The 21,210-nt window shown below is 43.7% G+C and overlaps 2 long non-coding RNA genes across 2 annotated transcripts; both read right to left on the bottom strand.

Moving 5' to 3' along the window:
• Positions 1-595: 595 nt before the first annotated feature.
• On the bottom strand, positions 596-3,214 carry LOC123729017 (uncharacterized). Its single transcript, XR_006760742.1, has 2 exons — positions 2,181-3,214; positions 596-2,042 (listed from the first exon to the last, which is right to left on the bottom strand). It is a non-coding gene; the product is annotated as an uncharacterized lncRNA (long non-coding RNA).
• A 6,668-nt stretch (positions 3,215-9,882) lies between these two features.
• On the bottom strand, positions 9,883-11,884 carry LOC106579265 (uncharacterized). The gene is made up of 3 exons (XR_001322618.2): positions 11,382-11,884; positions 11,151-11,283; positions 9,883-11,024 (listed from the first exon to the last, which is right to left on the bottom strand). It is a non-coding gene; the product is annotated as an uncharacterized lncRNA (long non-coding RNA).
• Between the last annotated feature and the right edge of the window lie 9,326 nt (positions 11,885-21,210).

The following is a 21,210-nucleotide window of genomic DNA, read 5'->3' as shown; positions in this document are numbered from 1 at the left end:
AATAACCTTAACCTAATATTCACAACCCGGAGAGACTTCTTTGGAGTTGCTGGAGGTCGTCCCCACTTGGGTGGTTTGCGTGTTTAACGTGTAGGCGTTTGGGAGTTTATTTGGTTGCTTTCGTCTTGGATAGGCATTCAGGGAAGGAGGTATTATTTCAGCTAGAGTACTGTAGATGAGTAAAATTATATTTTATTTTGCAGTAGCTAATTTACAGTAGATTTATATTCGGCATAAATAAACTGATTGACCAAATATTTAGGATGAGGTCATCATTTCAGAGTCTGTGAAGGAAGAAACCAGTTGGAAAAAGTTGGAAAGAAGTTCTGTCCAAAAAACGGATTTTCACAAAGTCAAATGAATTTGTGTTATAGGTTTCATGATGCTTGTATCTAAACCAAAGTAGATCGTTTTAAGACTGTTTTATACATCAGTTGGGGTCTCTATAAGCTACAATATGAGGTCATAAACATAGCATGAAAGTGTATCCTTGTAGCGGTGTGGGCTAATATAGTCAAAATGGTTGCTTTGTAGTAAACTGTGCCGTTTAGCCAGGGGCTCAACATACCCCATACGAATGATGACTACAACATGCTGGCAGTTTTATGCATAATATGCATATGAACTCAAGATAGTGCATTTTTATTGTTACATAGCAGACATCATCATGCCCTGTGTATACAAACGTCAAACAAGCAGGGGTCTGGCCCCCCTTGAGGTTCTTGAAAGAGCAGCCAAGGAAGTGAGAGAAGGGAAGAAGTCCATTTGTAAATAGCTGTAAATAGCTCAGGAGCAACCCCTCCATTTGAGAAAACCCAAATCTCCTTTTCTGAGGTGAGAGCCCAGCCTGGATGTTGCTGTGCAGCAAGCATTCAGTCGCCACAGTCGACCGCAGCGGCTACGCTAACAGCACTTCACAGGGACCACGGACAGCAATGGCAGGGTGACCAGATGGCCCTCCTCACTTAGGGAGGACACCGACACTAATGCACACACAAATATAAACACATACACACACCACCCATATAGACCACGCCTTAGCTTCCATCAAAGACACCAGAATAATGTGTGTGGGGGGGCTGTTTGTGTGTATGTGTGTGGATGTTTGCATTTGAGTGCCAGGATGTGTGTCTGTGTGTGTTGGGTGGCATTGGAGGTTTTATGTGAGTGTGTGTTTACAGATGTAAGATCTTAATTTGATCACCCTGTTGCAGGATAACTTTCCTGCAATGCAGGAAGGACATTTTAGTGTATTTTAGGTTTAAAAAGGCTTCTGAAATTTGTAATCTCCACTTTGAAATTTCAGACCTGATTTTCCTTTACCCCCGCAAAAAAGAAATACAAAAAAAATAACAAAAAAATATCAACCCCTACAAACATATACATGAATTCAAATCCACAAAATAATTCACATTTCCTGTTTCTGCAGGATTATTTTCCAAAGTGGATCCAATTAAGATCCTGCATCTGTATATGTGTTTGTTGGAGATAAAAGTTCCATAGTAGTGGGATGGAAAAAGATGGCAATGGGGAGACTTTGACTAAAGTTCCACCACATTTCAAGTCACTTTCATGGCTAGGCATTACTATTACAGCTAGAGCGTGACAGACCTGACCTCATTATGCATGAAGTTTCTCTTTCCCTATAAATCCACAAATGCAACTACCAGCAGACAAGAGATGATGGAATACAAACAACGTATAAAAAAAAGTGTAGTTGCAGTAGATACAGTATATGAATCATATACCCGTATTCACATTAACTGTTAAATAAAAGAGAAAATGAAAGTGTAAATGTAGCTAGAAAAGCAGAAACAAAAATTAAACTGCACATCTCTTTCTCTCTCTGTCAAAGTCCTTTTGTTTGTAGTGGATGGGGGCTGAATGTTGCCATTCAAGTGGCCATTTTTACCCAGGACAATATTTTCGGAGGGTTCCGGCTTCCCTTTCCTGTGGTTTCTGGGGCGACCGAGCAGACGGGAGGAGGGAACAGCCAAACCCAAATGTAGATGCTCAACTTGGCAACGCCACAGCAGAGTATCCTGACCAGACAAAAGAAGAAGAAATACAGCCATTTATTTAGATTTCTGTGGCGGTTTTGCGTGTTTTGCGTTCTAGACTTCCAGACCCCGGGAGGATATACCGACAGAGGACGAAGACAGATGAACACTCTGACATACTCATAGAGCTTTCCGGACTAATGTCATATCCATGTGTGTAAACAGTACGACTCAGGGTTTTACGTGCCGTCCCCCTCTACCGACCCGATGTAGGCCCGACATCAATTGCAGTTCATTACATCCCACCGGGCTCAAACTGGTTAAATCAACGTTGTTTCCCTGTCATTTCAACCAAACCCGCAAAAAAAAAAAAAAACAATTACGTGATGACGTTGAATCAACGTGGAAAACAGATTGGTTTCGAAAAAAAGGTCAACATAAGGGAATTTCGTCTTTTTTTAAACCAAACTTTTAACTTAAATCCAATGACGTGGTGAATTTTCTTTTTGATTTCACGTTGAAGTCATGTTAGTTGACAGCTTAACCAAATGTAAATCAAAACTAGACGTTGAACTGATGTAGGTGCCCAGCGGGGGAACGTTGCCTTGAAACTATAATGACAGCCAACGAGCAGCTATGGAATTTGGGGACGGCTGTGTCACTGTCACCAGCTCACTATCTATCACCAGTGTAGGCCATTCTTCTCAGAGCTCAAAGACCTAACCACTGTCAGCCAAGGTATGGAACCAATTTAGCAATGCTCCCCGTCTTCTACTGTGTGGATTGGTCCAATTCCTGTGGTGCACATCTTGGCCCGCCTCCAGCTCAGTAACAAGCAGACTGCACCATGGGGGTTGGAGGAGGGGGAGAGAGAGCTTATTACCAAAAAACTGACAAAACCGCAAACTACCAAACATGAGACTCTCTGACTCACCTAGGCTCTGAGGAAGAGCTCTACTTGGAGAAAGGTGTTTCTACATCAGCACATGCACACACAAATACACACACACACACACGCACCTCTTCACAAACTCTCATTCTTTCTTTCCCACACACACAAACACAGCAAATGCCGCCATTGGCTGGACCCCTCTGGTCAGGGTGAGTGCCAAGCCCCAGGCTGAACACTGGAACACTGGCAGCCTTGTGCCTGCTTTTGGAGCCGCTGGATCTCTCAACCTCGTTTCAAAATACACTGCGGCTTCAAGGAACAGCACTCTCAGCAGTTGGGAGGCCAGCCGCGGAAAATGTAGATGCAACTAGATGAGGGGAGGGGGGGGGAACCGCGGGTGTAATTTATGTTCTTATTCACGTTTGTTGCAGTGAGCATTTTCCTGAAGCTTTTAACACGCTTTAGGGAAGAGTTGCTAGGGGCTTTGACATAGAAAAGTGAAACAAAAAAACAAACATTATTTCAACATTATTTTCAGACAATTCAATACTGTTTCGTGTTGCGAAACAAGCGTTGGGTTTCTCGGTACGTAGCGAACTATCGGCGCTGCGTTCGCGGCTGTAATTGTTACATTAACAGTCTACATCTCCTGATGAGAAAGTACCATGAAAAGTCCTATTTTGACAGTCTAACATGAAACGCCATTGTGAATTCCCATGAGAATTCAGTCCGAGAACACAAGGCTATCCCCTCTGTGATGAGAGCGCTGATCTTGGAAAGCCCGGGAGTGACACAGCGCGGTCTGGCATCTCACCTGACGACTACTGTATAATAACACCTTGTCGCACTAATGGTTTGTGTAACGACTGCTTTGCCCTGTAATCTATCCCCAATGTGTCTCCCCAATATCAAACCAGGCTACTGTAGGCAACAAACCCCACTGTAGGCATGAGATGGGTGGAGTCTGGACAGCCACTTCGGTCGATAACTGGCATGATGCATTCTTAGAAAGACAGGTTCCTAGGTTTCTCTCGAAGCTATTCTTTGATCGCGGCGTGGGAATCGACCTTGCTGGATGTTCTCCCCGGAGAAGGTTTTAGTAAAAGATAGGCAAACCGACGCACACTCTCACTCATTCACATACTAATTGCAATGCATCAACACAGACAGTCTGGGTCCAGTTAAGATCTCTCTTTAGTCACTCCGCCAACTGACATTCACCTAATAACAACGGGTACGGATGTTACTTTCCAACGTTGGTTTGTAGAGTAACACCCAGGGGAAAACATGACATAACCCACAGTAAAACATCCAGGTATGGTTGAAGAAGTAACATAAAACAACTATTGTTCCATCAGAGGCGGCAATCAAAGTAGATCAAACCCTTAACAGACTTTCATTTCCATGATTGGGAGATATCAAGGTGGTTCTACTACCTTTATAGTATGCAAACTGTTGTATGCAAACAAGCCCCCATAATGCTAACAGAGGAGAGTAGCAATTGTCTGGAGGGTCTGTCTGCCTCCTCTGTAATCCCTGCTATTGTTTTAGGCACAGAGATGTAGCCTAATACGGTTTTACATACATTTTGACAAGTTTAGGGTTTCCCCCCCAAAAAATGTAAATAAGCTTTTTTTCCTCGCAGACATTTATTTTTGATAATTCGTCAACAATGGCCTGTGTCAGGTGGTGTGTCCAGCTCCGTACATGACTACAAACACAAACCTGCTCCACTTTTGGAAAAGTACTGTTGATTTCCTCACTCTTCTTCAGGGGTGTGTAATGCCTGAGGATCTGCATTCAACATGTTCGGTCTGTTCTGCTCATTGACACCTGCCCATTCACACACCACTGAGCTATGAGTGACAGGTCGTCACGCCCAGGAGAAAACAGAGGGGGGAAAAAACTACTTTTACAACGATTCGTCTAAAATCGGATTTCACACACAGTTAAAATGTGGCCCAAATTTGAGAGGGAGAGAGAGGAGAGAGAGTATGGTGGGAGGGAAAAGGGGGGAGACCAGAGAAGGAGTGAGAGAACGAGGGAAAGGGGGGGGGGGGTTCTTCCTGTCGCCATTCCTCACTGCCCACATAGACAGCCAGGGAATCTGGGCGGACTGCAGGCCACATGACATTTCAGTCCCTCTGCTGCAGAGTGATGTGTTCCTCTGCTCTCCCGCCCTCCTCCTGCCCTTCAAAGCTTCCACATGTCATCTCCCACCACAAAAACAGAGGTGGGAAGACTCACTGGCGCTACTGCTGCCTCAGGGTGTCTGGCGCTAAAGCTGCCTGCAAATATAGCAGGGAGACGAGGGGGAAGGGAAGGAGGGAGAGAAAGAGAGACGATGTGTATTAAAGCGAGGCTTGTAAAGCCAAGGGCATCAACGGGTGTGGATGGAAGTTGTCTGTTATTAAGGTGAGAGCAGAGAGACGAGAGCTGTCTGTTATTAAGGTGAGAGCAGAGAGACGAGAGCTGTCTGTTATTAAGGTGAGAGCAGAGAGGAGAGAGACGAGAGCTGCCTGTTATTAAGGTGAGAGCAGAGAGCAGAGAGCTGCCTGTTATTAAGGTGAGAGCAGAGAGGAGAGAGACGAGAGCTGCCTGTTATTAAGGTGAGAGCAGAGAGAGAGCTGCCTGTTATTAAGGTGAGAGCAGAGAGGAGAGAGACGAGAGCTGCCTGTTATTAAGGTGAGAGCAGAGCGGAGAGAGACGAGAGCTGCCTGTTATTAAGGTGAGAGCAGAGAGGAGAGAGACGAGAGCTGCCTGTTATTAAGGTGAGAGCAGAGAGGAGAGAGACGAGAGCTGCCTGTTATTAAGGTGAGAGCAGAGAGGAGAGAGACGAGAGCTGCCTGTTATTAAGGTGAGAGCAGAGAGCGAAGGTGAGAGCAGAGAGACGAGAGCTGCCTGTTATTAAGGTGAGAGCAGAGAGGAGAGAGACGAGAGCTGCCTGTTATTAAGGTGAGAGCAGAGAGCAGAGAGCTGCCTGTTATTAAGGTGAGAGCAGAGAGGAGAGAGACGAGAGCTGTCTGTTATTAAGGTGAGAGCAGAGAGCAGAGAGCTGCCTGTTATTAAGGTGAGAGCAGAGAGGAGAGAGACGAGAGCTGTCTGTTATTAAGTGACACTGCCCCAACCACACTGCCTGTCTCCTGTTTCTCTCTCAAACAGACATGCAGCGGCCGACTGAAGTCAGTTAAGTCTCATACACCCACCCACACACTGGTAAAACGAAGAGACACTAGGACACTGTCTATGTGGCCCTAGACCCCATCAGAACCACAAAGACAAGAATGATACCCATAAAGGTTGAGGAAACTGAATAGATCACACTGATCCTCCAATGTAGAACTCATGTGGCTTGAATCTCTGTCCCATTCTGGATCTGTTCCAGTTAGACAGATATTTTCCCCAAGATACACAACTTGCTGTGACTCTAAATGCCTACAGTAGATGGCCATTCATGGTGAATTGATGACTCTGGGCCAACTGACTGCTGCTTGAAGACCACTAAATATGCAGATTGATTTAAGGCGTAATCATGCACTTGGCTTTTAAACTCCTGAGGGTTTCTGAATGAACGAATGAATGAATGAGTATGGGTCAGAGACGAGCTCATTTTGACCAAATGAAGCTGAGCAATCCGCTGCCTGCGAGAGGACGACGCCACGAGATTTGGCAACATGCACATCTGACTGGTCCAATTATGACCTAGCAATGTGAGGACAGACGCTGGAGACGAGAAGCAGGTACAGGGAGTGAACATTTAATAACCACAGACAGGAACAGAATACGGACAGCGTCTGGACAGGGGAAACGGAAATGACAAAGGCGACACGGGGAACCAATGGAGGAACAGACAGTTATAGACGGGGCAATAAACAACGGGAAGGAGTCCAGGTGAGTCCAGTGAGCGCTGCTGCGCATAATGGTGGGCAGCCTGGCACCCTCGAGCGCCAGAGAGGTAGAGCGGGAGCAGGCGTGACAAGCAATAAGCACATCTCTGACTATTCCGATTATAGGCCCTGGGGACCAAGTGGTTCTTACCAAGCAATTAGACATACTACTTAAATCAGGCAAAAACAACATGTACACAGATGACTCAAACAGATGAGGAGATCCGATGAAATACATAGCTTACAGCTGCTAATATGAAATTGACCTGACTGAACTACTCTGAATCCAGGTTCAAGATCATGAGTAGAACAGTTTCCTACACTGAAGCGCTCCACATTGATATTACCTCAAGTAAAAAAGAAAATAGGCATTTCCAAGCAACTGTTTGTTGGCTGCCTCTTAAACTCTCACTCCCATGACAGCGTTAGGTAGGCCTATGGGCATTCAGTGAGACAAACAAGTAGGACTAAAGTGTCTCCAAATACTTGGACAACTTCAAAGCCTGTATGTCATCTATACTTCGCTGGCCTCCGACAGAGCGCTCCAAATCAGTCGCTGAGGATACTGTTGTGTTAGGGTTTGTTGTGTTTGTGTCGCTCCAACGGAGCTGCACGCACTGTCATACAGCGTAACTGAGGAGATAAGGCGTCCACACGACCAGCTCCTGTCTGAGTGTGTTGCCAGGGGTCACCGTCTACTGCTTGGTGATGACAGGTGTTTTCAGTTTGACTGGTTTGGAAGCTGCTAATTGCCTTAGTTGTGCGAAATAGGACAGTAAAGCATAGCGAAAACACCAGTATCTCCTCAAGAGAATCAAATCAACCAAATGTTATTAAACAACACATGTAGACTGACAGTGAAATGCTTATATACTGTACACGGGGTATCAGAACCGAGTCGATGTGCAGGGGCACAAGGTAATTGACTTAGATTTGTACATATAACTAGGGATAAAGTAACTAGGCAACAGGATAGGTAATAAACAGTAGCAGCAGTGTATGTGAGGAGTCAAAAAAATGTTAGCGCAAAAAGGGTCAATGCAGATAGTTAAATAGTTAACCAAATAGCTAACCAAATAGTTAACCCAACAGTCTATGACTTGGTTGGCTGGAGTTTTTGACAATTTCTTGGGCCTTCCTCTGACACCACTTGGTGTAGAGGTCCTGGATGGAAGGGAGCTCGGCCCCAGTGATGTACAGGGCCATACACACTACCCGAATGCCAAGCAGTTGCCATACCAAACGTGATCCAGCCAGTCAAGATGCACTCAATGGTGCAGCTGTAGAACTTTGAGGATCTGAGGGCCAGTGCCAAATCTTTTCAGCCTCCTGAGGGGGAAGAGCCATTGTCGTGCCCTCTTCACGACTGTGTTGGTGTGTGTGGAACACGTTCATTCCTTAGTGATGTGGTCACCTAGGAACTAGAAGTTCTATACCCGCTCCACTACAGCTCCGTCGATGTGTATGGTGGCGTGTGCAGCCGTCCGTTTCCTGTAGTCCACAATCAGCTCCTTTGTCTTGCTGACGTTGAGGGAGAGGCTGTCGTTGCTCTCTGACCTCCTCCCTATAGGCTCTCTAATTGTCGTCGGTGATTAGGCCTACCACCTTTGTGTCATCAGCAAATTTGATGATGGTGTTGGGAGTCCTGCGCGGCCACTTAGTTGTCGGTGAACAGGGAGTACAGGAGGGGACTAAGTACTCACGCCTGAGGGGCACCCATGTTGAGGGTCAGCACGGTGGATGTGTAGTTGCCTACCCTTCCCACCTGGGGGCGGCCCGTCAGGAAGACCAGGATCCAGTTGCAGAGGAAGGTGTTTAGTCTCAGGGTCCTTAGCTTAGTGATGAGCTTTGAGGGCGCTACGGTGTTGAACGCTGAGCTGTAGTCAACAAACAGCATTCTCACGTAGAGTAAGTGTTCCTCTTGTTCATGTGGGAGTGGGAAGTGTGGAGTGCAATGGAGATTGTGTCATCTGTGGATCTGTTGGGGCGGTATGTGAATTGGAATGGGTCCAGGGTGTCTGAGATGTCAACAGAGCAAAAAAAAAAGTATGTACAGATGTAGAATCTTAATTTGAGCCAATTTGCTACAGCCAAAAAATAATCCTGCAGAAACAGGAAATGTGAATTATTATGTGGATTACAACTAATGGACATTTTTGTAGGGGTTGAAAATCAAATCTGGAATTTCTATGTGGAAATTAAAAACTTCTGAAGCGTTTTTAAACCTCAAATACACTACACAATTTATATTTCTCCTGCAACACTGTGATCAATTTAAGATACTACATCTGTAACATGTTGTAATAAACTTGTGAAAATAATACTCTCTCTAGCATACACCAACACAGCCATTCCAGAATGTTTTACCAACGGTTCTGTATCCCTTTCTGTAAGGGTCCTTGCTATCTGGAATCCTTGGGACTTCCCTACCCCCATTGAAGTTGAAATTTAAACTGGTAAAGGTAAGGGTTAAGATAAAGGTTAGGGTTAGGTAAGAGTTATGGTTAGGGTAAGGGTTAAGGTTAGGCTTAGGGTTTACAGTAGGGTCATCACAAGGATCCCGGATAGCACTAAACTTTCTGTAAGAGCAGTACGCCTGCAGCGGTCAAGTGTCTACTGGTACAGGGTAGAATGAAGTCGTACACAATAGACCCTGACCTCAGGCCAGTTTGGCACTTTCTATCCTAATGGCTTTGGGGTGGGTAAACTGATCCTAGTTCTGTACCTAAAACCACAGCTTCCCAGAGCAGTTCACGTCTCCTACGCAACATGGGAGCAGGAGACCTCACAAAGAACCAGATTGGCCCAGCCTGCAGTGTCAGACAGTTGGGCTTTACCCTGACACAGTGAACCTCAAAGTCCAAATTTATGGCTCTCTGGAGGAACCACACAGAAGTGCCACAGGGCACCAAACGAGAAAAACAACTTGAGGAACACGAGAGCCGAGTGAAGCATTTAGGCCAACTCCAACAGTGAAAACTAAGATGATCATTTATAGACAGAAAGCAGACTCATTCCAAAGCCTAACTTTGTGAAGGATGAGAGTTTTTCTTGAAAATGTCAGTCTGTGTCGGATTGTTAGACAACAACAAAGCAATGAATGTGTAGTGGCAGCATCAGAGGTAATGCACACCTTTAATTGAGGGCACAGTAAATATTAAAAATATATGTGGTTTGTGTTGTCATAATGCAACAGTCATTAAGTGATTGGAAAAGCAAGAAAACAGTTCAATTCTCTCCATAAACTTAAATCATGATAGCAGCCATAGTGTTTGAAATTGAGAAATGTCTTATGTAAAGCGCCGAAATAAGAGGCCGATATAAGAAGAGATGGAAATATGCCGACAGTATGATGTCTCAGAGATCTCCAAAAAGGGTCACAACCACAAACAAACGTAATAATTAAATACATGCCTCATTCTTACTCATCTCTCCGTCCTATTCAAAGCTTAGCCACATACAGAAGAAAGTTTGAAATTGGTTTGTAGCCTGTTTGGGAATAATGTTGTGTTAAATTTTTAAGAATACATGACAATGAATGAAAGCCACACAGACTAAGACCTATTTAAACAACTACAGTCAAGACAAACAGGCTTGTTTTAGAAGTATGAATTCAAATGTCAGGTCATAGTATTTTATAGGTTTAAATGTTAGACATGACTGCCCTCTTCTGGTGAACTGAAGAAATACAAATTCATGGAAAGACTGGCCAACAAACTCAATCTAAACACACATTCAAAGTGTTGTTGGACCATTATTAATCAATCCATTTATCAATGCTGTATTTAAAAAAAAAAAAAACGAATGAAAACACTGCAATGTATTTAATGTATTCAATCTTATCTAAACATAGTTTTTCTTTTAGGGCTCCTAGCAGCAAAAGTGCATGAAGTCCTATTTTTTGTTAGTGTTCCGATTATTCAGTTATTTCTTTATTTTCAGACAATAACTAAACAACCAATTAGTAAAAGGTTGTAACATATGGCATGATGGCAGAACCCTGAAAGAGTAACTGGCATGCCAAAAGTGGCATTGATTGGCCCCTAGGTGGCGCTACAGTAATCAGTCAAATTCTAAAACACACAAAAAAATTCCCATCTAAACTGAGATGCGCGGGGTGAGCAGGGCATGTGAAAAGCAGGTGAAGAAAAGGTCAGGTTCACTAAATCTTTTACTAGATGCAGCAGCACAGAAGTCTACGGAGGAAACGATCGACACTGCTCTTCTTCAGCTTGACCACATCTCCTGGGAATTACACAGAGGATCAATGTCTCATACACACTAACCTCATGAAAGAATCGAACACAGGCAAGTAGATGAGGTATATCAGTGTGAAAATACTTAATGACAAGGGACTCTGTGCAAACTTACCTGACTGGAGGTCAGCTGTTACCTCATTCATTTCTCAGTGTATAGAGGTCGTGCTCAGTGGAGTTGACCCAGGAGTCTCAGGTGGTGTTGTCAGCAGGTTAGTTGACCCAGGAGTATTCACGCGCACAACAGACTGAAAGCAGGAAAGACACAATACCATTTCTTACAACCAATTTACTAATAGTGATCATTTCTATAAAAGTTTGAGAACTCAAAAAAGTTGTTGCTTACCTCAATGGTCTTTGGAGCTGGTGTTCGATTCAATCGGAGTATTCACCTTGCTTCTCCTTCTGTCCCTTACTGGACAGGTTCAGATCGAAGTGTCACAGCTGGGGCTCGACGTCAGCCAGATGTTTCTCGACCATCATGTTGGCCACCATTAAACATCTCTCCTCATCCCCAGAGAAGGCTTCAATCCCCAGACCCCTGGGGTGATAGTTAACACACTTCAGGTACTCCCAGTAGAACACTTCAGCCCAGTAGCTCTTACTGTCAGAGTCAGTACACTTCTCCAGCTCCTCAGTGAACACGCTGTGGGATCTGTCAATGACTGTCTGAACCAGCATACAGAACTGCTTGGCCAAAGGGAAGGACGTTGACACTTTGCCGTTTGGTACAGGAGAGCTTCTCCAGGAATCGGACGACAATTTGCTTCAGAACGGCCTGTGCCGGGCATACATACGGTGTACAGTGAGGGGAAAAAAGTATTTGATCCCCTGCTGATTTTGTACGTTTGCCCACTGACAAAGAAATTATCAGTCTATAATTTTAATTAGAGGTTGACCGATTAATCGGAATGGCCGATAAATTAGGGCCGATTTCAAGTTTTCATAACAATCGGTATTTTTGGCCACCGATGTTTTTTCTTCTTTTTTTCTTCTTTAATATAAATATTTTTTAACTAGGAAAGTCAGTTAAGAACACATTCTTATTTTCAATGACGGCCTAGGAACGGTGGGTTAACTGCCTTGTTCAGGGGCAGAACGACAGATTTTTACCTTGTCGTCAGCTTGGGGATGCAACCTTACGGTTAACTAGTCCAATGCTCTAACCACCTGCTTTACATTGCACTCCACGAGGAGCCTGCCTGTTACGCGAATGCAGTAAGAAGCCAAGGTAAGTTGCTAGCTAGCATTAAACTTATCTTATAAAAAACAATCAATCATAATCACTAGTTAACTACACATGGTTGATGATATTACTAGTTTATTTAGCCTGTCCTGCGTTGCATATAATCGATGCGGTGCGCATTCGCGAAAAGGGTCTGTCGTTGCTCCAACATGTACCTAACCATAAACATCAATGTCTTTCTTAAAATCAATACACAAGTATATATTTTTAAACCTGCATCTTTAGTTAATATTGCCTGCTAACATGAATTTCTTTTAACTAGGGAAAATGTGTCACCTCTGCAACAGAGTCAGGGTATATAAGGCAGTTTGGGCCGCCTGGCTCGTTGCGAACTGTGAAGACTATTTCTTCCTAACAAAGACAGCCGACTTCGCCAAACGGGGGATGATTTAACAAAAGCGCATTTGCGAAAAAAGCACAATCGTTGCATGACTGTACCTAACCATAAACATCAATGCTTTTCTTAAAATCAATACACAGAAGTATATATTTTTAAACCTGCATATTTAGCTAAAAGAAATCCAGGTTAGCAGGCAACATTAACCAGGTGAAATTGTCACTTCTCTTCCGTTCATTGCACGCAGAGTCAGGGTATATGCAACAGTTTGGGCCGCCTGGCTCGTTGCGAACTAATTTGCCAGAATTTTACGTAATTATGACATAACATTGAAGGTTGTGCAATGTAACAGGAACATTTAGACTTATGGATGCCACCCGTTAGGTAAAATACGGAACGGTTCCATATTTCACTGAAATAATAAACGTGATAGTTTCCGGATTCGACCATATTAATGACCTAAGGCTCGTGTTTCTGTGTGTTATTATGTTATAATTAAGTCTATGATTTGATAGAGCAGTCTGACTGAGCGATGGTAGGCACCAGCAGGCTCGTAAGCATTCATTCAAAATAGCACTTTCGTGCGTTTTACCAGAAGCCCTTCGCAATGCATTGCGCTGTTTATGACTTCAAGCCTATCAACTCCCAAGATTAGGCTGGTGTAACCGATATGAAATGGCTAGCTAGTTAGCCGGGTGCGCGCTAATAGCGTTTCAAACGTCACTCGCTCTGAGACTTGGAGTAGTTGTTTCCCTTGCTCTACATGGGTAACGCTGCTTCGAGGGTGGCTGTTGTCGATGTGTTCCTGGTTTGAGCCCAGGTAGGAGCGAGGAGAGGGACGGAATACTAAAGTGCCTATAAGAACATCCAATAGTCAAAGGTATATGAAATACAAATCGTATAGAGAGAAATAGTCCTATAATTCCTATAATAACTACAACCTAAAACTTCTTACCTGGGAATATTGAAGACTCATGTTAAAAGGAACCACCAGCTTTCATATGTTCTCATGTTCTAAGCAAGGAACTTAAACGTTAGCTTTCTTACATGGCACATATTGCACTTTTACTTTCTTCTCCAACACTTTGTTTTTGCATTATTTAAACCAAATTGAACATGTTTCATTATTTATTTGAGGCTAAATTGATTTTATTGATGTATTATATAAAGTTAAATTAAGTGTTCATTCAGTATTGTTGTAATTGTCATTATTACAAAATAAATAAAAACAAATCGGCCGATTAATCGGTATCGGTTTCCCCCCGGTCCTCCAATAATCGGTATCGGCGTTGAAACATCATAATCGGTCAACCTCTAATTTTAATGGTAGGTTTATTTGAACAGTGAAAGACAGAATAACAACAAAAAAATCCAGAAAAATGCATGTCAAAAATGTTATAAAATGATTTGCATTTTAATGAGGGAAATAAGTGTTTGACCCCTCTGCAAAACATGACTTAGTACTTAGTGGCAAAACCCTTGGCAATCACAGAGGTCAGAAATTTCTTGTAGTTGGCCATACAGGTTGGCACACATCTCAGGAGGGATTTTGTCCCACTCCTCTTTGCAGATCTTCTCCAAGTCATTAAGGTTGAGGCTGACGTTTGGCAACTCGAACCTTCAGCTCCCTCCACAGATTATCTATGGGATTAAGGCCAGGAGACTGGCTAGACCACTCCAGAACCTTAATGTGCTTCTTCTTGAGCCACTCCTTTGTTGCCTTGGCCGTGTGTTTTGGGTCACTGTCATGCTGGAATACCCATCCATGACCCATTTTCAATGCCCTGGCTAAGGGAAGGAGGTTCTCACCCAAGATTTGATGGTACATGGCCCCGTCCATCGTCCCTTTGATGCGGTGAAGTTGTCCTGTCCCCTTAGCAGAAAAACACCCCCAAAGCATAATGTTTCCATCTCCATGTTTGACGGTGGGGATGGTGTTCTTGGGGTCATAGGCAGCATTCCTCCTCCTCCAAACACGGCGAGTTGAGTTGATGCCAAAGAGCTCCATTTTGGTATCATCTGACCACAACACTTTCACCCAGTTGTCCTCTGAATCATTCAGATGTTCTTTGGCAAACTTCAGACGGGCATGTATATGTGCTTTCTTGAGCAGGGGGACCTTGCGGGCGCTGCAGAATTTCAGTCTTCACAGCGTAGTGTGTTACCAATTGTTTTCTTGGGGACTATGGTCCCAGCTGCCTTGGGATCATTGACAAGACCCTCCCGTGTAGTTCTGGGCTGATTCCTCACCGTTCTCATGATCATTGCAACTCCACGAGGTGAGATCTTGCATGGAGCCCCAGGCCGAGGGAGATTGACAGTTCTTTTGTGTTTCTTCCATTGCGAATAATCGCACCAACTGTTGTCACCTTCTCACCAAGCTGCTTGGCGATGGTCTTGTAGCCCATTCCAGCCTTGTGTAGGTCTACAATCTTGTCCCTGACATCCTTGGAGAGCTCTTTGGACTTGGCCATGGTGGAGAGTTTGGAATCTGATTGATTGATTGCTTCTGTGGACAGGTGTCTTTTATACAGGTAACAAACTGAGATTAGGAGCACTCCCTTTAAGAGCGTGCTCATAATCTCAGCTCGTTACCTGTATAAAAGACACCTGTGAGTCAGAAATCTTTCTGATTGAGAGGGGGTCAAATACTTATTTCCCTCATTAAAATGCAAATCAATTTATAACATTTTTGACATGCGTTTTTCTGGATTCTGTTGTTATTCTGTCTCTCACTGTTCAAATAAACCTACCATTACAATTATAGACTGATCATTTCTTTGTCAGTGGGCAAACGTACAAAATCAGCAGGAGATCAAACACTTTTTCCCCCCCTGTACATGACCAAGCTCACCTCCATGGTATTCATCATTACCAACTTTTTTGTTGTTCGAAGAGTCCTTGGCCTTCTTAATTTATTCGACCACAAGGTGAACCATGTGCCTCGTTAGCATGGTGGCGCTGTAAGTTGTGACAAACTTTAAGATCTTCTCTGTGCCACCATAGTGCAGGTCAGTATGGATGTTTGTCATCTCAAGGATCTGGTCCCAGCCCAGATGCCAGTTGGCTTTCCGCTTCTTATTCATAACTGACCCCCCACAGAGCAAAAGCTGGTTGATGATGTCATCTATGAGGGGCCGGTCATGAAGGTTGATGATGCCTTTCTCCAGTGTCCCACCATAGATTAGGATGGTTGTCAGAACAATGCTGGTCCTCAGGAGCTCTGATGGGATCACCAGCTGGTCAGGGCACTTTGGAGGAACGTTGTTCCAATTGGCCACTGCTTTGGCCTCTGATAACCAACCATGGATAGAGCTGAATGTAATATAATCAGCAGGAGCTTCAAACAGTCTCTGGACTTTAGTGGTCATAGCTTCAATGTCGGTGCTGACCAGAGTGAGACTTTGGATGAAAAGAGCCCTCCTAAGGTCCTCTGGGCTGCTTAGGCGCTGGATCTTATGGTTGAGTAAGTGGACCATCCTGACACCAGTGGAAAGGGAATAATAGACCTGAGGTGCAGGAGGGGCCTTCAGACCTGTTAGAGGTTCTCCACCACTGCCATCACCATGGTGACAGCCAGATCACTCAGGGCCAGTCACAGGGGCCTTTCATCTGGTGGGGCCACAGGGCCTGGAGCAGCCTGGGAAAGATGTCCAGCACCACATTAAAGGAACAGCACAGCTTGGAGTAAGGATTGAAGGTTAAGCTAAGGGAAATGCTCCTCAGAGTTCTTACGACCTCGTCGCAGACCTCAGGGTTGCTAAAAGATATGAGCCAGAGAGAAGGAAGAGGTCCCTGCACTAGTCATTTCACATACTGTAGCATCAGGGTATAGAGCAAGGAGCTGTAACAAAGAGAGTAAATGTGACTTATAGGTTGGAGAGATCAATAGTAGAGTCAAGATGACTAAGGTTGGGGGTTGACTAAGGTTTTTGGTCAAATCGCTGGAAGCCTGATGTTCAAGGTCTCTCATTCTGAAATAAGCTTGGTCTGTCACAGGAAACAGGAAGTGCCTTTAGTGCCCATGGCAATGAGTGGTCGGATTTTCGTTATTTAGCCCTCCGAAAAGGCTCACCAGGAAGCACACAATGTCATGACTCGTGTTTTGTCCTTAATTTTATTTTAAATCAAATGACCACAGGTCATAAACCTGAAATACAACAAACAAGTAATGACAATATATTATTCAGATATATTATTTAGTATAATAAATCAAAATAAGCCTGCAACACCATCAAAGATGTGGCGAATCTGGCTTAAAACAGCACCGACTACATCACCCAGAATGCCCAGCGCCAGAGGTTGCTATGGACACTGTCACAGGACACAGAACCCATGCCACCACATGCCTCGTCCAAAGGATTTACACACAAACGCAACATAATGCGGCACTCCACCATGGATCACCGAACCAAACCACCGCTATCACCACCGCCACCAGAAACCAGCAGAGTGCTCCGAACAATCAGCACAATGCAAATGGCTGATAATAATAGCCTAATGCTATATAGCATCTGGGTCGCTGAGCTACCGCACCCAGCGAGCTACAAGTTACTCCCGGCAAACTAACACCAACACAGTGAAGTAAACGTTCAGTGCACAAACATATAAGTGACTTAAACATCAATGCTAGACTGAGTAGTTCGCAGTTACATACCAACGGGCTGTGTGCTCCTGACGATTGTCTACGGGGAAGTGATTACCAGGTGCTGTAATTTAAGTCTCTATTGAAGCTACGCATGCGCACATAACGTAACATATTTGAGCATCTAAGAAACTTAAAGAAATCACTCATTCCCCATTTAATTGAACACATCAGACCCATTTGCTTCTCTTTTATCTATTTATATATATATTGTTTTCTTTTCCTGAGTGAGCTAGAAATCTCAACAATGAGGGAAACATTTTTGACATAAAAGATCAATGAGAACGTCAAAAATGAGCTTGTGGCTATGTAAGACCAAAGAGCTCACTAACTATACATTTCTACTTCATTTATACTGTAGCTAAGTCTCTTAACAGGTTAGCTACATCATTCCCTTTCTCTGCTTCCTTTCTGAGCCTTCAAATCAAATACAGAGCAACTCAAATTTCCAGCTATTTTTGTCCCCACTAATCTCACATAGATGTTGTATTGAGCCTATGACAGGGAATCACAGCGGTACTGTACATTTGTGTCTGGGTGTGCTCTGACGGTTCATGAATCCAGATCGATTTAAAAATGCACGATATCTGTTAACAGGATTGAACCATCATATAGGCCTAACTATAGTGTATGTTTGTTGATTTGAAGTTATTGCCCAAGCTATCAATTACAACAATTCTGCAACATGTTATCTTAAAATATTTTCTAATCAGAGAATATAAGCCGGACCAAAATTATTATACATATTGTTTTTGTGTGATGTTTTCGGTTATAATGCGTATGGAAGATGTGTTTTTATGCTGATCCAAGGTCAGTTTGGCATTCTCACCTCTAACTGTTTTATTATTTCACTTTGTCCTGCATTGTTGGAACTCTGAGCTTAATTTCACTGTACCATATAATTACATCTGCAACCCTGTACATGTGACTATTAAACCATCATTGAGTTTGCTGACGACACAGCAGTGGTAGGCCTGATCACCGACAACGATGAGACGGCCTATAGGGAGGAGGTCAGAGAACCAGCAGTGTGGTGCCAGGACAACAACCTCTCCCTCAATGTGAGCAAGACTAAGGAGCTGATCGTGGACTACAGGAAAAGGAGGGCTGAACAGGCCCCCATTAATATCAACGGGCCGGTAGTGGAGCGGGTCGAGAGTTTCAAGTTCGTTGGTTTCCACATCACCAACGAACTATCATGGTCCAAACATACCAAGACAGTCATGAAGAGGGCACGACAAAACCTTTTTCTCCTCAGGAAACTGAAAAGATTTGGCATGTGTCCCCAGATCTTCAAAAGGTTCTACAGCTGCACCATCGAGAGCATTCTGACCGGTTGCATCACCGCCCGGTATGGCAACTGCTCGGCATCTGACCGTAAGGCACTACAGAGGGTAGTGCAAACGGCCCAGTACATCACTGGGGCCAAGCTTCCTGCCATCCAGGACCTATATAATAGGCAGTGTCAGAGGAAAGCCCATAAAATTGTCAGAGACTCCATTCTCCCAAGTTATAGACTGTTTTCTCTGCTACCGCACGGCAAGCGGTATCGGAGCGCCAAGTCTAGGTCCAAGAGGCTCCTAAAATCGCCACCGGACTATTTACATTGACCCCCCCCCCCTCCACCTCCCTTTTGTACACTGCTGCTACTCGCTGTTTATTATCTATGCATAGACACTTCACCCCCACCTACATGTACAAATTATCTTGACTAACCTGTACCCCTGCACACTGACTCGGTACCGGTGCCCCCTGTATATAGTCTCATTATTGTTATTCTTATTGTGTTACTTTTTATTGTTACTTTTTATTTTAGTCTACTTGGTAAATATTTTCTTAACTCTTCTTGAATTGCACTGTTGGTTAAGGGCTTGTAAGTAAGCATTTCACAGTAAAATCTACACTTGTTGTATTCGGAGCATGTGACAAATAAAGTTTGATTTAATTAAACCCTAAACCTAATAATTTACCCCCACTAAAACAGGAACTTTATCTCAGACCACTTGAATAATGTCAGGCCTACTGGACAGAAGGCTACATTCCACAAGAGCCAGCTTGACAAGTTTTAACCCTGCGGCATTTTGAAAATGAAACCGGTCATTTAATCATGATTTGATCTGTTAACAAGCTAGCACAGACAAAAAGTTGTCTAGTCTTGAAATACACAAAGCAGTCTGGATTGTCAGTTAGTTACATACAACAATATTTGAACACGGTGTGATATAGCTAACACTAGTTGAAATCCATTCATAAATATTTTTCAGAGACCAATCAAATCCCCTCTGGTCACCTCAGTAGTCCACTAAGCCATCCCTACTTAGTTCCATGATCGGACTCATTTGTTCCTGTTGAGATGAACCCAGGATTGTGTTTAGATAACCAATGAGGAATAAAGACAACGAGCCTTAGGGGTCATTAAAGCAGCTCTGTCAAACCAAGGTGAGGATAGGCTGCGTCCTGACTAAACTCACATTGTTCGATCTGTGGCAGCCTGCCCATCTGATAACACACAGTACCTGTCAACACCAGATTACAGGCCACAACTCAGACATTTGGTGTCGTATATCACAGGTTGGTTCGGTGAGGCCTCTGTTTTGGAGAATGTACAGCGCCTTCTAGATGCAAGTGTAACGGGTTCGAAAGTGACAGGTTCTAGGTCTGGGTTGAGCAAGCAGAGGGAAGCAGAGGCAGACAATAAAAAAGGGAAGTTAAGGAAATAAATGTCAAGGCATAGTTTTCTCCACAAGTTGAAATCAAAGTTCAGACACGTTCTCAGTTCACATTCCAGTTACGTAAATCATGTCCACACTTCGTGTCATTTTCTTCTTAACTTTACAAACCATGCTATTGAAAATACAACAAACCAACACAAACCAAACAAAAAGAGGCAGAGGAAGCGACAGTCCAGCAGGCAGGCAACCATTTCTTCATACATTCTATTTTATCATACTCCATTTTAGCCATGTTCTCTCACTAAACAAAGCCATTACATGCTCTTCTCAAAAGTTCCACCATGCCTACAGACTGCATCACTTCCTGTTGACAGCCACCAAGAAGCACAAAACAGGTGGGTTTAAATACATGCAGCACAAGTCACATGACCAGGCAATCAACCAATAAAAATAGTTGTTAGAATTAAATGTTGCAAATGAGTCACACCTGTGACATAAGTACAGGTTTAGTATATGATTCCTTGGTCTGCCCATATGGCTTGACCAGCGTGCAGGTTGAGCAGAGTTTGCCATTCTGGGACTATTCCACTGGTTGGTTAAAAATCAATTCTCAAAGTAATCCTTGAATGTAAAACCCCCACAGCATCAAAAGAAAGCAATAAGTTCAAATGAAGTCAGGAACGCACAAGTCACATTTTTGCAAAAAGGGCTCAAATTTAATAATAGCCTACTTCCAGAGGACTCTGGAGGCCATTACCGGGTACAAATCAATTTGGCATGTCCCATTACTTAGTCCATGTACATGATGAAGAAAGCAACCAATCAAGTACAACAAAAATCTTCTTTGAAAGAGAACCAATTCCAAGAGAGCACAGACTGTTCCTACTGTACTTGTCAGCTCAGATATACTTCATATCAATACAGGCACTGAAGAATCCTCCCATATTTCAGGCGTGTAAAGATGTCAGAATATTTCTAGTATTGGGCGAGTCTCAGACCACCAAGAATCCTTTCAAGGCAAAAGTGACAGTTTTGCAGTAACTGGGGTCAAGGGGTTCCAAGGAAATACATTATACTTGAAAATCGGATCATTTCTCTATGGAGCAAAGTCCAATAGCACTGCATCCCTCTCTTTTCATTGAGAAGTTTGGCAGCTATGAACATAGTGAAGATAGCAGCCTCCCATTGACTTTCTGTTGGATAGTACTGTGCCCAGGACATTCTGAACATGGTTATTGTACGGACATGATTGGACTTTGAAGTAGCATGACGTGG

This window comes from Salmo salar, chromosome ssa19 (genome assembly GCF_905237065.1).
Source record: "Salmo salar chromosome ssa19, Ssal_v3.1, whole genome shotgun sequence".
Lineage (NCBI taxonomy): Eukaryota > Metazoa > Chordata > Actinopteri > Salmoniformes > Salmonidae > Salmo > Salmo salar.
Note: the sequence above shows the minus strand (reverse complement) of the source record. Positions and strands in the feature narration are given on the sequence as shown.